This window comes from Mustelus asterias, chromosome 22 (genome assembly GCF_964213995.1).
Source record: "Mustelus asterias chromosome 22, sMusAst1.hap1.1, whole genome shotgun sequence".
Classification (NCBI taxonomy): domain Eukaryota; kingdom Metazoa; phylum Chordata; class Chondrichthyes; order Carcharhiniformes; family Triakidae; genus Mustelus; species Mustelus asterias.
The window spans coordinates 3,590,274-3,605,346 of NC_135822.1; the positions used below are offsets into that span (position 1 = coordinate 3,590,274).

The following is a 15,073-nucleotide window of genomic DNA, read 5'->3' on the forward strand; positions in this document are numbered from 1 at the left end:
GGGAATTAAAAGACAAAGCATGGTCCAGCCAGATTCTGAGATATTTGTAAATGGAAACATGCTCAAGTTCAGAGTTATCAAGCATTAAAAATGTGTTAACACAGGTAGAGGAAGACTTTGCCCCATTAAACTTTGTTTAGTCGAGTTCAGCAGATGGTGAAGACCAAAAATTGTCTGTTGTATACTAGCAAATTGTGCAAAACAGAAGACATGCATGGACCTATAGATTGTGTCATCTAGATACAGAACCACATAAAGAGAAAAAAGAACCAGACCTAAAATAGAAACTTTTAAACCAAACACCTAGAGCCCTTCAGATCCAAAATAGAACTTTTTAATTGCAAGAGGACCAGAAACAAGCCTATCCAATCTTTTTTTATTCATTTGTGGGACATAGGCGTTGCTGCCTGGCCAGCATTTATTGCCCATCCCTAGTTGCCCTTGAATTGAGTGGCTTGTTCGGCCATTTCAGAGGGAAGTTGAGACTCAACCACATTGCTGTGGTTCTGGTGTCACATGTGGGCCAGACCAGGTAAGGACAGCAGATTTCCTTCCCTGAAGGACATTAGTGAACCAGATGGGTTTTTCAGACAATTGACAATCATTTCATGGTCATCAGTAGATTCTTAATTCCAGATTGCTTTTATTGAATTCTTTACATAATAGAAAGATCAACTTTGTTAGATACCTCAGATAGATCAATAAAATTAGCAGCAAGATTTGTTTTTTTATCTAAGGCAGTTACAATATAATTTAAAACTTTCAACGCACCTCTCATGCATCATTGTCCTGCGCGAAAACGAGATTGTATATCTGACAAAATATTGTTAGTGTCTAAGAAAGAAGCAAGCTGCTGATTGACAATCCTTTCTATTATTTTAAGGTAAAATAGAAATTGGTCTGTAAGAGTTTGGGATCTGAACTATTCCGCCCTTTAAAAAGGGACAGGACAGCAGGGAACTTCCATGCAAAAGGAACTTCTGCTGTTTGATTAGAGAGGTTCAGTAGATGATGTGGAGGGGCAGAAATTCCATTCACTGCAGTTCTGACAAAAACAGAGTCCAGGTCATGCAGGCCAGCTGCTTTATTAGGGTCCACATTGAGTAGTTCTCCTAACACCTCTGGGACTGTGATAGACAAAAGACAAAAGCTGTAAGGACGAGATGCAGAGTTGATACTGATGAAGATTGGAGGACCCCCAGTAGCTCTATTGTTCAACATAGCCATGTCGAATGTCCGTCCGGCTTTCATAAAATGGGGATTGAACATGTCCGCCATACACATCTATCAGTAACTACAATATTACTGAAAGTTATAGAGGTTGGTAACTTTTTAAAAATTAATTTATACAATGTAGGCATCCCTGGGTAGGTCTGTATTTATTGACCATCGCTAGTTATCCCTGAGAAGGTGGTAGTGAGCTGCCTACTTGAATCATTGCAGTCCCTGAGATGTACGTACACCCTCAGTGCTATTAGGCAGGGAGTTCCAGGATTTTGACCCAACGACAGTGAAGGAATGGCACTACATTTCCAAGTCAGGATGGTGAGTGACATGGAGGGGAACCTCTATGTGGTGGTGTTCCCAGGTATCTGCTGCTATTGTCCTTCCAGATGGTAGTGGTCATGGGTTTCGGAGGTGCTGTCTAAGGAGCCCGCTAAGGTGTTGCTGCAGTGCATCTTGTAGAGGGTACACACTGCTGTCACTGTGCATTGGTAGTGGAGGGATTGAATGTTTGTAGAAGGGCTAGCAATCAGGAGGGCTGCTTTGTCCTTGATGGTGTCAAGCTTCTTGAGCATTGTTGGAGCTGCACCCATCCAGTGAAATGGAGACTACTTCAATGCACTCCGGACTTGAGCCTTGTAGGTGCTGGAGAGGCTTTGGGGAGTCAGGAGGTGAGTTACTGGCTGCAGGATTCCTAGCTTTTGACCTGTTCTGGTAGCTACAGTATTTATATGGCTAGTCTAGTTTAGTTTCTTCTCAATTGTAACTCCCAGGACGTTGATTGTGGGAGATTCAATAATTGTAATGTCATTGAATGTCAAGGAGCAATGGTTAGATCCTCTCTTGTTGGAGATGGTCACTTGTATGACACAAATGTTCCTTGTCACTTATCAGCCCAAGCCTGGATATTGTCAAGCTCTTGCTGCATCTGGACATGAACTGCTTCAGTATCTGAGGAGTCACGGATGATACTGAACATTGTGAACATCTTCGCTTTTGACCTTATGATGGAAGGAAAGTCATTGATGAAGCCGCTGAAGATGATTGGACCTAGGACACTACCATCTTCAGCTGAGAAAAGGAGGATTTATTCTCTAAACATTTCAGTTTGTCAATATGTTTTGGGATTACATCCTGAAGTAGTGACTTGTTGTTTATAACAAGCTGCCTTATAAGGGTAGACAGTCTACCTGGGTGTAAGCTGTCCTTGTTATCCACCAGGCTATATTATTTTGCTGAAGGGATCGTCGCTGGCTGAAAACAGCAAGGCCGGAATTCTCCAGCCGTTCATGCCCCGCTATTGCTGCCAGCGAGGACGGAGAACTTGATGCTCAGCCAAATCTCCATTCACAGCAGCGGGACTGGAGAATCCCATCCACGAGTGACGTCAGAGAATTCCAGCCTATTATTAGAATATAGTGTGAAAATGAAAATAAACTGAGTTCATAGAATCCCTACAGTGCAGAAGGAGGCCATTCGGCCCTTCAAGTCTGCACCGACCACAATCCCACCCAGGCCCTACCCCCACATATTTACCCACTAATCCACACACTTTAGGAATCTAAGGGGCAATTTTTAACCTGGCCAATCAACCTAACCCGCACATCTTTGGACTGTGGGAGGAAACCGGAGCACCCAGAGGAAACCCACGCAGACACGAGGAGAACGCGCAAACTCCACACAGACAGTGACCCGAGCCAGGAATCGAACCCAGGACCCTGGAGCTGTGAAGCAGCAGTGCTAACCACTGCGCTACCATGCCGCCCAGTTCTAAACTGAGTTTGGCATCCTTCCCTTCTCACAGTAAATCAGAGCAGAATAGGAGATTCTTGACAAACAAAGCCTTGATTCTATCCTTTTTCAAAATAAGGCAGAAATCTAATTGAAATAAAAGCCTGTGATTAATAGCTGTTGTTTTCAACAGTTGGATGTACGGTTGCCAACTCTGGCTGGACATATTCCGGGAGAGGTCATGCCATGAAGGTCTTTCTGGAGCTGCCCTTCCCTCAGTGGCCGCCCATGATGTCAATCATGGCGGAGCCCCGCCCCCGGGCTGTCTCCTCCAGGCTGTTGTCGGGATCTCCGGCTGACACGCCGCAGCCCACAATGCCCAGCGGGGAGGACGCGCTTGACGCAATTGGGCGCCTTTTGTTTCAGCGGCCGCCGCGGCTCCTCAGTGGGTTAAAGCGCACCTAGCGGAGGATTTATCGTGAAAACATATGCATGTGAAAAGGGAGTCATGGGCGGCGTCGTTGGGATGTCTGGCGGGAGGCAGATCCCTTTGTGAAGAGAACCAGTGGGTGAGTGAGTCAGGCGGACCGGCGAGGGGCAATGGTGGTGCGGACCGGCGAGGGGCAATGGTGGTGCGGACCGGCGAGGGGCAATGCTGGTGCGGACCGGCGAGGGACAATGATTCTGGCCGGGGTGGCAGGCTGTGTGTGTGGTAGGGATGTTTTTAATTGAGTTCTGGCTGATTTTCCCCGGGACTTTTGCTACCGACAGTTAAAATGTTGTCGGTACGCTGCAAACTGTAATATGCACTGAGGAGACTAATCTGTAACTTCTCTTCCAACATCAAATGTTGGACTGTAAAAGCTGGATGTCCTTGTGTGTAGGTTAAACCCGAGCTCTGGTAGCTTTGTGAAAGTCAGTTTGTTTCCTTCAGTGCCGAAAATAACGGAATCGCACACCACACAATTGCTTCTGGTAGCTTGCACGCAATTAGCTGCATTTATAAAATATTTTTTTCTTTGTGTAGTGATTTGAGCAAGATCTTGACAAATCTGCAGCACAGAAAATATTGCCCACAGTTGTGTCTACGTATGCAGCCCTGAGGCCAAAACTTATTTGAAAAATAGCTTTTTCATCTGTTCTCATCTTTTATCAGGTAACGTGACAAGAACCTAGTTTGTTTTCCTAAAGGTTATTGGATATACGTTATGCAAAAATAATTCCAATTCCAGATTTCGAACGGTAATTAAAAGCAGTTCGCTTTCCTTGGATTGCCACCTTGCTGTTGTGAAGAGGCTGGAACGTTCTGTCGATCCTGAGAGTGATGCCATTGGGAGTCTTGCACTCCTGGCAGGGTCACCCATGATGGTAAGGTCAGAGGGGAGGAACCAGACAAAGTACGATCCAAAACCAGTCCTCATCGGTGGATCAGGCTAGAAGATACTCAGATGGTATCAACAGCTGCATTGGTGGATGAAAGATGCAGCAGGAGGGAAATCCCCAGTCGCCGAGGTTCCCTTGCCTTTGGAACTGGACCTACCCTCTGTCAAGGACCGTGTGTCTACTGATGTGCAATGACATACCCATGTTGAAAGATGTATATCGCTTCTCGGCCTTTTGGCTAAGATCAAGTGTAGTTATGCGGATGCTGCACTTGGTTGAGGTCATTGGGTTGCATTTAAGCTTCATTTTCATATGAAGCAATTTTTAAAAGCAGCATCTCGGCCTTTTGGCTAAGATGCAAATGAGATCAAGCCTTGGAGGAGGAAACCTCCGCCTACTCCAATCAGCTTGGCTCATGTAGATCAGGCCCAAGACAGGGGTTGCATGCCCTGTCTTGTCAGCTTGGATCGAAAATGTCTCAACTTGTTGAGACTCTGAATTGGACTTGATTTGATTGCATTGGAAAAGTATTTTAAAAAAGATGTCCTGCACCAAGTGTCTATACAGAAAACTTATGGTTCAGGTCGGAAACTTAAGTGTTTCATGGTGCCCGTTTGTATCATATGTTTTGCACCTTGAACCAAAAGAGAAAATGCTGGAAAATCTCAGCAGGTCTGGCAACATGTGTAAGGAGAGAAAAGAGCTGACGTTTCAAGTCCAGACGACCCTTTGTCAAAGCTAAAAGGCACAGAAAGTGGGAGATATTTATACTGCCGGGTGAGAGAATGAAAAAAACAGAGAAAAGGCTGCTAGTGGCAGCCCATAGAGAGAATAAAAGGTTTTAATGGCCAAATGGCAGAGAAGCTGAAATCGGAGGGTAAACTGTAACATATGAAGGTGTGGGAGGAGGGGATGGGTGGGAGAGAGATAAAATTGAGAAGGGGGAAAGGGAAAGCAAAGGGGGGGATAAAATAGGGGGAAAGATGGGCAGAAGAAAAATAAAGACAAAGAAATAAAAGGTAGAGAACAGTTAAAAATTAAATTAAATGAAAACAAAGGGGTCGAGGTGGGTAGAGGAAATCATCATTCTACATGAATTCGATGTTGAGACCAGAAGGCTGTAATGTGCCTAGCTGGAAGATGAGATGCTGTTCCTCCAGTTTGCGTTGAACTTCACTGGAACGTTGCAGCAAGCCAAGGACAGACATGTGGGCATGGGAGCAGGATCATGTGTTAAAATGGCAAGCAACCGGAAGGTCAGGATCCTGGTTGCACAGACCAAAGGTGCTCAGCAAAGCGATCACCCAGTCTACGCTTGGTCTCTCCGATATAGAGGAGACCACATAGGGAGCAGCGAATGCAATAAACCAAATTGAAAGAGGTGCAAGTGAAACACTGCTTAACCTGACGGTTTAACACCTGCCCCTTTTGCCTCTTCCATGTTTACCATCCAAGATCCAAAACACTCATTCCAGGTTAAGCAGCGTTTCACTTGCACCTTTTTCGCTTCTTAAAGGTACACTAACGTCACAAAACCAACACTACCTCCCACGCAGACAAGCCCTGTGGTGAGAAGTGACAGAGCCACCTCTCATCTAAGGCTGACATCAATGCGGAGATCCAACATCATATCCAATCTGCGAGACCACCTTCGGATGCCTAAGGACGAGAGTCTTTGACGACCGTGGCATTTGTGCTGACGCCAAGGTCCTTGTGTACATGGCGGCTGCCCTCCTAATTCATCTATACAGTTTAGAACTCCACCTCAGGGCCCGGGAGAGAAGCCATCAAACCTATCTGAGACGGATTCTCCATCAGCTGAGAGCACAGGCACTAATACTTTGAAGGAGCCAAGAGCTCCAGCATTGAGGCCCAAACCAACTCTGCTGGGCTGGCCATGTGCTTCGGATGTCAGAGTCCCGACTGCCAAAGCAAATCTTCACCCAGTTCAAGGAAGGCTCCCAAGTAAGAGGAAGACAAAGGAAGTGCTTCAAAAACACCCTAAAGGCCTGCCTGAAGAAATACAACTTAGACGTACGTGCAGGAGATCTTTGCTCAAAAGAGACCTGCTTGAATGAACCCCCTGATTTGAAGGGGCAATTCTTCGAGGACACCCTGCGGCAAGAGGAGGCCTGGGAAAGGAATGCCAGTGATCTCGAGTCCAAGGACTGAACCCATCTCCCAAAAGCAACTGTGTGGTCGAAGATGCAGCTCCAAAGGTTCCTCATCCACACAAAGACCTACAGAACCTGTGACCAATAACATGGAGTTTCTTAGGTGGACAGTCATACTCGTTAGCGAGTGATGGAGGAAGAAAAGCAGTTCACCGTATTTTAAAATTAATCGACACTGTTTAGTTTGACAAGTAATACACTAGACAAATCCAGTCCATTAGTCACTTTTGACATTTTTATGAGCTTTTACTTTGCACTGATCTGGGAGTACGCCTAGTTAGTTATAGTATCTGGCCTACAGCTAGCATAAGACACAAGTAATTTGCAGCCTATTGAATATTATTCTTTTCCCTGAAAATAGATTGGCATTGTACTGATGAAATAACTTGCATTTATATAGCGCCTTTATGACCAAAGGGCATCCCAGAATACTTGACAGCCATTGAAGTATTTTTGCAATGCAGCCACTGTTATAGGAAAAGTAGCAGCTAATTGAGCATCAGGTATCTCAAATAGCATTTAAATAAATAATCAGATTGATTTTTAGTTAATGGTTGAGGCATAATTACCGGCCAGAATGTCTGGAAACTCCTCACTGAGTATTTATCATAGATGTTACCTGTGAGGGCAGATGGCCTCAGTTTAGCGTCTTGTACATTTAGACAGTATCCCCTAACGGTGGGACTCTGGACTATAGAAATGTACCTAAATGTGCTTTATTGTCTTGAGTGAAAATTGAAATCACCATCTTACTCAGACAATGCAACACATATAAACATGCCATGTCTGAGCCAATTGGAAAGTCTGCCTCTTGTTAATAGTGGGATATTTGCTACCAATCAAAAAATCTTGTCCTTTTTTTTATACCATGGAGAAATCTGACTTGATTATTGAGGGAATAGCAAAGAATCCTTGTTTCCTATTGTTTTACAATGCCACTAAAATACATTGTAATGGAGCCAAGACCTCGCACTATATTCATGAAATATATATCTATATCATCCTGGCTACTTTCTAAAATTTTAAATAACCTTTTTAAAATTATTGAAACCATGTCTGGGTGTGACCTTTAAACAATAGGAGTTAATGCAGTATTAGATGAAATTTGTGCCTTGTCTCTGAAGAGACGCTAATGACCCAGTAGCCTGCAGAAGCAAAATTCAGAGGGAATTATACAAAGGTCATCTGCATTTAATAAGCAAGGCCTGGCCGCTAGAGTCTACTCTTCTTCTGGGACCAAAGGCTCTGCGATCTTTTGTAATTCTTAAATGTTGGCATCTTAACACACTCTATTCCTCTTTTACTGTATGGATGCACAGGGGGCCACATAGCGACACCCACCTCCTCCCACTTCTTGAGCATATGCAAATAAACTAACGCTCTGCGTTTGCCCTATCTCAAGTTATTATCAAATGGGGTGGTTGGGGAATACATCACTGTTTGTTCAGGGGGAAATCAGAAGCAAAGCACCCTTCTGTTTATGGGTGGGTGGAGAAAGGAGAATTCGGGGCTGTTTTAAATTAAACTCCCTCCTGTCCATAACTCTGCAGTTTTAGCTGGCCTGGTGTCTTTTAGTTATATGAAGAAGTATCCATGGACAGAATGTCCTCACCAAATGTGTAAAATCTTATCTACCTGTAATATTCATTTATATTTAAAGTAACCAGGACACTGTTTTAATCACAAAAGCAAAATTCTGCGAATGCTGGAAATCTGAAATTAAAAGCAGAATGCTGGAAAAACTCAGCAGGTCTGGCAGCAACTGTGGAGAGAGAGAAACCAGGGTTCATCTTTCAGATCTGACTTTTGATCAGAATCTTTCATCCAAAGTTTTACAGATTCACTCGCTGTAGAACTAGATTGTTCATCATCAGATGCCTGCTTCTTTTATCAAGTTAGTTTTCTCTCTAGTGATCACTGGGCCATGAATCTGCCTTGATTTTCAGATTTCTACTGGTGACACTTTTCCTTCCCTCCACAATTGATAACAGTAACTGAACAGGAGCACTGGGCAGTTCAATTAAGATTCCATCCCTTCATGAGGCTATGAATTGGAGCTCCATGAGGCAACGAATGTCTTACATGAAGGTTGAGTTCAAGCTCATTCTAGGACTTGAGCAATTAACTTAATCACCGAGCAAGGGTGTGTTGCCATGTTTAAAGTGCAGTGCCACTGTTGCAATACAAAGTCCATCTGTCTGATGAGAAATAGTAAAGTAATAGTGAACAGTAAAGATTTCATGGCACCAGGAAGAAAATTGGCGTCTTGTCCTGCTATCTTGACTGATATTTTTCCTTCAACTAAAATGGATTAATTGGCGATGTCATTGCTGCTTGGGGACAATGCAAAATGCTTCTTAACTATTTCAGTGATTTAATTTCAAGTAGTTCATTATGTACAAAGTGCTTTAAGGCATGCAATAAATGTGATTAGAGGCACATACCAACCAACTCAAGAGCAGCTTCTTCTCTGCTGCCATCGGACTTTTGAATGGACCTACCTCATATTAAGTTGATCTTTCTCTACACCCTAGCTATGACTGTAACATTACATTCTACGCTCTCTCCTTTCCTTTTCTGTGAACAGTATGCTTTGTATAGTGTGCAAGCAACAATGCTTCTCACTGTACACCAATACATGTGACAATAGTAAATCATAAGTGTTCCTGAAGAACCTTAACATTAACAAGATCATTGTGGCTAAATTATGTGAAAAGATGAAATTTTCAAGGGAGAAATACAATGAACATAAATGGCTGGTGTTATTTCAAATGTGTTCCAGTGATATGTTTTTCTAGTGTGTGGCAAATGAGTTCTTTGTAGTAATATTTACAATCCTTAACGAAGTTTTGTGTTTTCAAAATTTGTTGCTATCTTGAGGTTAAAATCTTACTCCAGGGAACAGTCTTAAGTTAATATTGCTGTGCAATGCTGAGAATGTTGTTCTGTCAGGTGCAGTTTTTCAGATAAGATGTTAAACTATATCAACCTTTTCTTATGGATGTCAAAGATCCCATAACACTTACTTTGCAGATCAGTGGAATTCTTTCCCAGGGTCCTCAACCAACATTGCTAAAACAGATCATCACATTGGGTTTTAGGATGTACTGTGGTCATTGATGTAAATACAAGTCTTTCTTTTCTTCCCAAGTGAATGGGTCAGCGAATTTTAAATGCCCAAAATTGCAAGAAGCAGGGCAACCATTTCGGTTATGGAACTATTTCATTTGCCGGCATTTTTAGTTCCAGACACCTTCATTCTGTTACACTACACAAATTGATTTTGCAAAAGAAACAGGAGCAGTCAAGGGGGTAATAATAGGAAGTCCTGGAATGAGCTTCACTTGAGGCCAAGCAGGGTAAATGATTTAATCCCTAATTTTTCTCTTTGTAGCTAGTTTTTGTGGTTTAAACTGCAAGTTTTAAATTTAAACTTGTTATTCATGTGATAGTATTTTATTTTAATGCATTATCCTCCATTACCAGCTTAGAATCGTAGAATAGAATCCCTACAGTGCAGAAGGCGACCATTCGGCCCATTAAATCTGCACCAGGCCTCAAACAGAGTATCCCACACAGGCCCTATCCTGGTAACCCCATGTATTTATTCCACTAATCCCCCAACCTACTCTAAGGGGCAATTTAGCATGGCCAATCCGCCTAACCTGCACGTCTTTGGACTTGTTTGGAAATAATTGGCCTAATCTTTGAACAATTGCCATATTGTATATAGAATGTTGAAGGACTTGATCCTGATTTGTTATTTTAATATCCTTAAATTTATGCTGAAGACTGTCACATGTCTCCACAGTGCTTTGTTTTGCTCTTGGATGTCATGATATGCTTTACCATGGTGCTGAATTTGAATCACTGACACCTCCTGTTTCTGTAGTGCTTTCAGATTTTTGAATAACCAGGTTCTTTAGCTTTTCCAAAAAAGCCAATGGATGCTGACTTGCTGCCCTCTTTACGATGAGAAACAAACTAAACTTCAGTCAATGCTGAGCTACTATACATGGCATCCAGCAGTTGACTTTTAACTCATAATTTGTTTCTCAAAGTAGTGTATTAAATTCACTGGATGTTAATTGATTCATTTATGTTAGAACATACTAAACTGATGACCAGAATGGGAGGGCATCATGGACTGGTTGGGCCGAAGGGCTTGTTTCCGTGCTCTATGACTCTAATTATAATATTGATAACCATCTTGTACAACACGGCAGAAAATTCTGTCAATATATGTTCAATCTAAGGAATGTGCAGCTCTGATCCTGCGCTGAACTTAGTACTGAACCACCAAGGATATATCAGATGTCTTGGTGTCATGTTGACATTTGAGAGAGAACAAAGAAAATTATAGCGCAGGACCAGGCCCTTCGGCCCTCCGAGCCTGCACCGACGACCACGCTGCCTGATTGAACTAAAACCCCCTACCCTTCTGGGGGCAGTATCCCTCTAATACTATCCTATTCATGTATTTGTCAAGACGCCTGTTAGAAGTCACTATCGCATCTGCTTCCACTACCTCGCCTGGCAGTGAGTTCCAGGCACCCACCACCCTCTGTGTAAAAACAAAACTTGCCTCGTACATCACCTTTAAACCTTGCCCCTCTCACCTTAAACCTATGTCCTCTAGTAATTGACTCTTCCACTCTAGGAAAAAGCTTCTGACTATCCACTCTGTCCATGCCCCTCAAAATCTTGTAGACTTCTATCAGGTTGCCCCTCAACCTCTCTCGTTCCAGTGAGAACAAACCAAGTTTCTCCAATGTCGTCTCGTAGCTAATGCCCTCCATACCAGGCAACGTCTTGGTAAATCTTTTCTGTACCCTGTCCAAAGCCCCCACATCCTTCTGGTAGTGTGGCGACCAGAATGGAACACTATATTCCAAGTGCAGCCTAACTAAGTTGCACATGACTTGCCAATTTTTAAACTCAATGCCCTGGCCAATGAAGACAAGCATGCCTAATATATCCTTGACAACCTGCTCCACTTTCAATGACCTGTGTACCTGTACACCCAGATCCCTCTGCCTATCAATACTCTTAAGGATTCTGTCATTTACTGTATATTTCCCATCTGTATTAGACCTTCCAAAATGCATTACCTCACATTTATCCATCTGCCACCTCTCCACCCAAGTCTCCAATGGATCTATATCTGCTGTATCCTCTGATGGTCCTCATCGCTATCCGCAATTCCACCAACCTTTGTGTCGTCCACAAACTTACTAATCAAACCAGTTACATTTTCTCATATACACTGATCCCTGAGGAACACCACTTGTCACAACCCTCTATTCAGAAACAAACCCTTCCACTGCGACCCTCTGTCTTCTATGACCGAGCCAGTTCTGTATCCATCTTGCCAGCTCACCTCTGATTCCGTGCGACTTCACCTTCTGTACTCGTCTACCATGAAGGACCTTGTCAAAGGCATTACTGAAGTCCATGTAGACAACATCCACTGCCCTACCCTCATCAATCATCATCGTCACTTCCTCGAAAAACTCAATAAAGTTAGTGAGACGGGACCTCCCCTTCACAAATCCATGTTGCCTTTCGCCAATACGTCCACTTCTTTCCAAGTGGGAGTAAATCCTGTCACGAAGAATCCTCTCCAATAATTTCCCTTGCACTGACTTAAGGCTCACCGGTCTGTAATGAGGATAAAGATGAAAGAATTCTGATGCAGTGCTCTCTGTGCCATGAAAAAAGTCTTTGTGCAGGAGATGTATTAAAATTTTTTATACAGTGCCATTCATGATCACAGTTAACAAACTACCTTCGAACTATAGCCATTGTTGTAATGCAGGAGGCATCGTAACCAATTTGAACAGTAAGGAGTCTCACAACACCAGGATAAAGTCCAACAGGTTTATTTGGTAGCACAAGCCTTTGGAGTATCGCTCCTTCTTCAGGTGAGTGAAGAGTTGTGTTCACAAACAGGGCATATATCGACACAAACTCAATTTACACGATAATGGTTGGAATGTGAGTCTTTACAGGTAATCAAGTCTTAAAGGTACAGACAATGTGAGTGGAGAGAGGGTTAAGCACAGGTTAAAGAGGTGTGTATTGTCTCCAGCCAGCACAGTTAGTGGGATTTTGCAAGCCCAGGCAAGTCGTGGGGATTACAGATAGTGTGACATGAACCCAAATCCCGGTTGAGGCCGTCCTCATCTGTGCGGAACTTGGCTATCAGTTTCTGTTCAGCGTACTCCCTGCGTTGGAGATCTTTACTGCCTCCTGGAGATACACAAGGCCAACACACCCGGGCGTCCCATCATATCAGGCAATGGAACCCTGTCTGAGAACTTCTCTGGCTACGTCGAGGGTGTCCAGAAACCCATTGTACAAAGAACCCCCAGCTTCTGTCGCAACACTACGGACGTCCTACAGAAACTCAGCACACATGGAGCAGTTGAGCCAGGAGCACTTCTCGTCACAATGGATGTCTTGGCACTCTCCACCAGCATCTCCCACGATGACGGCATTGCTGCAACTGCCTCAGTACCCAACGCCGACAACTGCCAATCTCCAGATGCAATTCTACAACTCATTCGCTTCATCCTGGACCACAACATCTTCACCTTCAACAACCAGTTCTTCTTCTAGACACACGGAACAGCCATGGGGACCAAATTTGCACCTCAATATGGCAACATCTTCATGCACAGGTTCGAACAAGACCTCTTCACCGCACAGGACCTTCAACCGACACTATACACTAGATACATCAATGACATTTTCTTCCTTTGGACTCATGGTGAACAATCACTGAAACAACTATATGATGACATCAACAAGTTCCATCCCATCATCAGACTCACCATGGACCACTCTCCGGAATTGGTTGCATTCTTGAACACCCGCATCTCCATCAAGGACGGTCACCTCAGCACTTCACTGTACCACAAGCCCACAGATAACCTCACATTGCTCCACTTCTCCAGCTTCCACGTTAAAGAAGTCATCCCCTACAGACAAGCCCTCCGTATACACAGGGGAGGATCGCAACGGACATCTATGGATACTGAAAGACGCCCTCATAAGAACAGGATATGGCGCTCGACTCATCGACAGTTCCGACGTGCCACAGCGAAAAACTGCACCAACCTCCTCAGAAAACAAACACTGGACACGACGGACAGAGTATCCTTCGTCGTCCAGTACTTTCCCAGAGCGGCGAAGCTACAACATCTTCTCCGGAGCCTTCGTGTCATGGATGAAGACGAACATCTCGCCAAGGCCATTCCCACACCCCCCACTTCTTGTCTTCAAACAACTGCACAACCTCAAACAGACCATTGTTCGCAGCAAACTATCCCGCCTTCAGGAGAACAGTGACCACAACACCACAGCAACCTCTGCAAGATGTGCCGGATCATCGACACGGATGCCATCATCTCACATGAGAACACCATCCACCAGGTACACGGTACGTAGTCTTGCGACTCGGCCAACATTGTCTACCTAATACGCTGCAGGAAAGGATGTCCCGAGGCATGGTACATTGGGGAGACCAGGCAGACGCTATGACAACGGATGAATGAACACCGCTTGACAATCACCAGGCAGGAATGTTCTCTTCCTGTCCGGGAACACTTCAGCAGTCACAGGCATTCAGCCTCTGATCTTCGGGTAAGCGTTTTCCAAGGCGACCTTCACGACACACAACAACGCAGAATCGCTGAGCAGAAACTGATAGCCAAGTTCCGCACACATGAGGACGGCCTCAACCGGGATCTTGGATTCATGTCACACTATCTGTAAACCCCACGACTTGCCTGGGTTTGCAAAATCTCTCTAACTGTCCTGGCTGGAGATAATACACACCTCTTTAACCTGTGCTTGGCCCGCTCTCCACTCACATTGTCTGTACCTTTTAAGACTTGATTACCTGTAAAGACTCGCATTCCAACCATTATCTTGTAAATTGAGTTTGTGTCTGTATATGTCCTGTTTGTGAACACAACTCCTCACTCACTTGATGAAGGAACGAGACTCGAAGCTTGTGCTGCTAAATAAACCTGTTGGACTTGAACCTGGTGTTGTGAGACTTCTTACTGTGCTTACCCCAGTGTAACGCCGGCACTTTCACATCATGGCTATTATCTTGCACACAGGAAGATCCTACAAACTGGAATGTGATGACCAGACAATCAATTTCTCATGATGTTTATTCGAGTGATAAATAGTGACCAGGAAATGTGGGGAGCACAGAATCACAGAATTGCTGTGGCGCAGAAAAAGGCCATGCAGTCCATCAAGTCTGCACCAGCTCATTCACTGAGCATTACGACTTAGTGCCATTCTTAGTACCAAAAAAAAACACTGGTTGGCAGAGAGGAAACAAAGAGTAGGAATTAATGGGTGTTTTTCAAGTTGGCAGGCAGTAACTAGTGGGGTGTCACAGGGATCGGTGCTGGGACCTCAGCTATTCACAATATATATAAATGATTTGGAGGAGGGAACAAAATGTAACATCTCAAAGTTTGCAGATGATACCAAGTTGGGTGGGAGGGTGAACTGTGACGAGGATGCAGAGATCGTTC

General features: G+C 44.1%; 1 protein-coding gene across 5 annotated transcripts in view; it reads left to right on the plus strand.

Moving 5' to 3' along the window:
* The first annotated feature begins 3,339 nt into the window (after window positions 1-3,339).
* LOC144509809 (solute carrier family 35 member E2A) overlaps window positions 3,340-15,073 on the plus strand; it is a 33,552-nt gene continuing 21,818 nt past the window's right edge. The window contains exons 1-2 of one of the 5 annotated variants that reach the window (XM_078238630.1): window positions 3,347-3,524; window positions 3,983-4,111. The gene's annotated coding sequence lies outside the window, so the exon portion shown is untranslated. Of the gene's footprint in view, window positions 3,525-3,550; window positions 3,668-3,982; window positions 4,112-15,073 lie in introns of those variants that run through there. The other 4 variants (XM_078238631.1, XM_078238629.1, XM_078238632.1 and 1 more) reach the window with 4 other exon arrangements.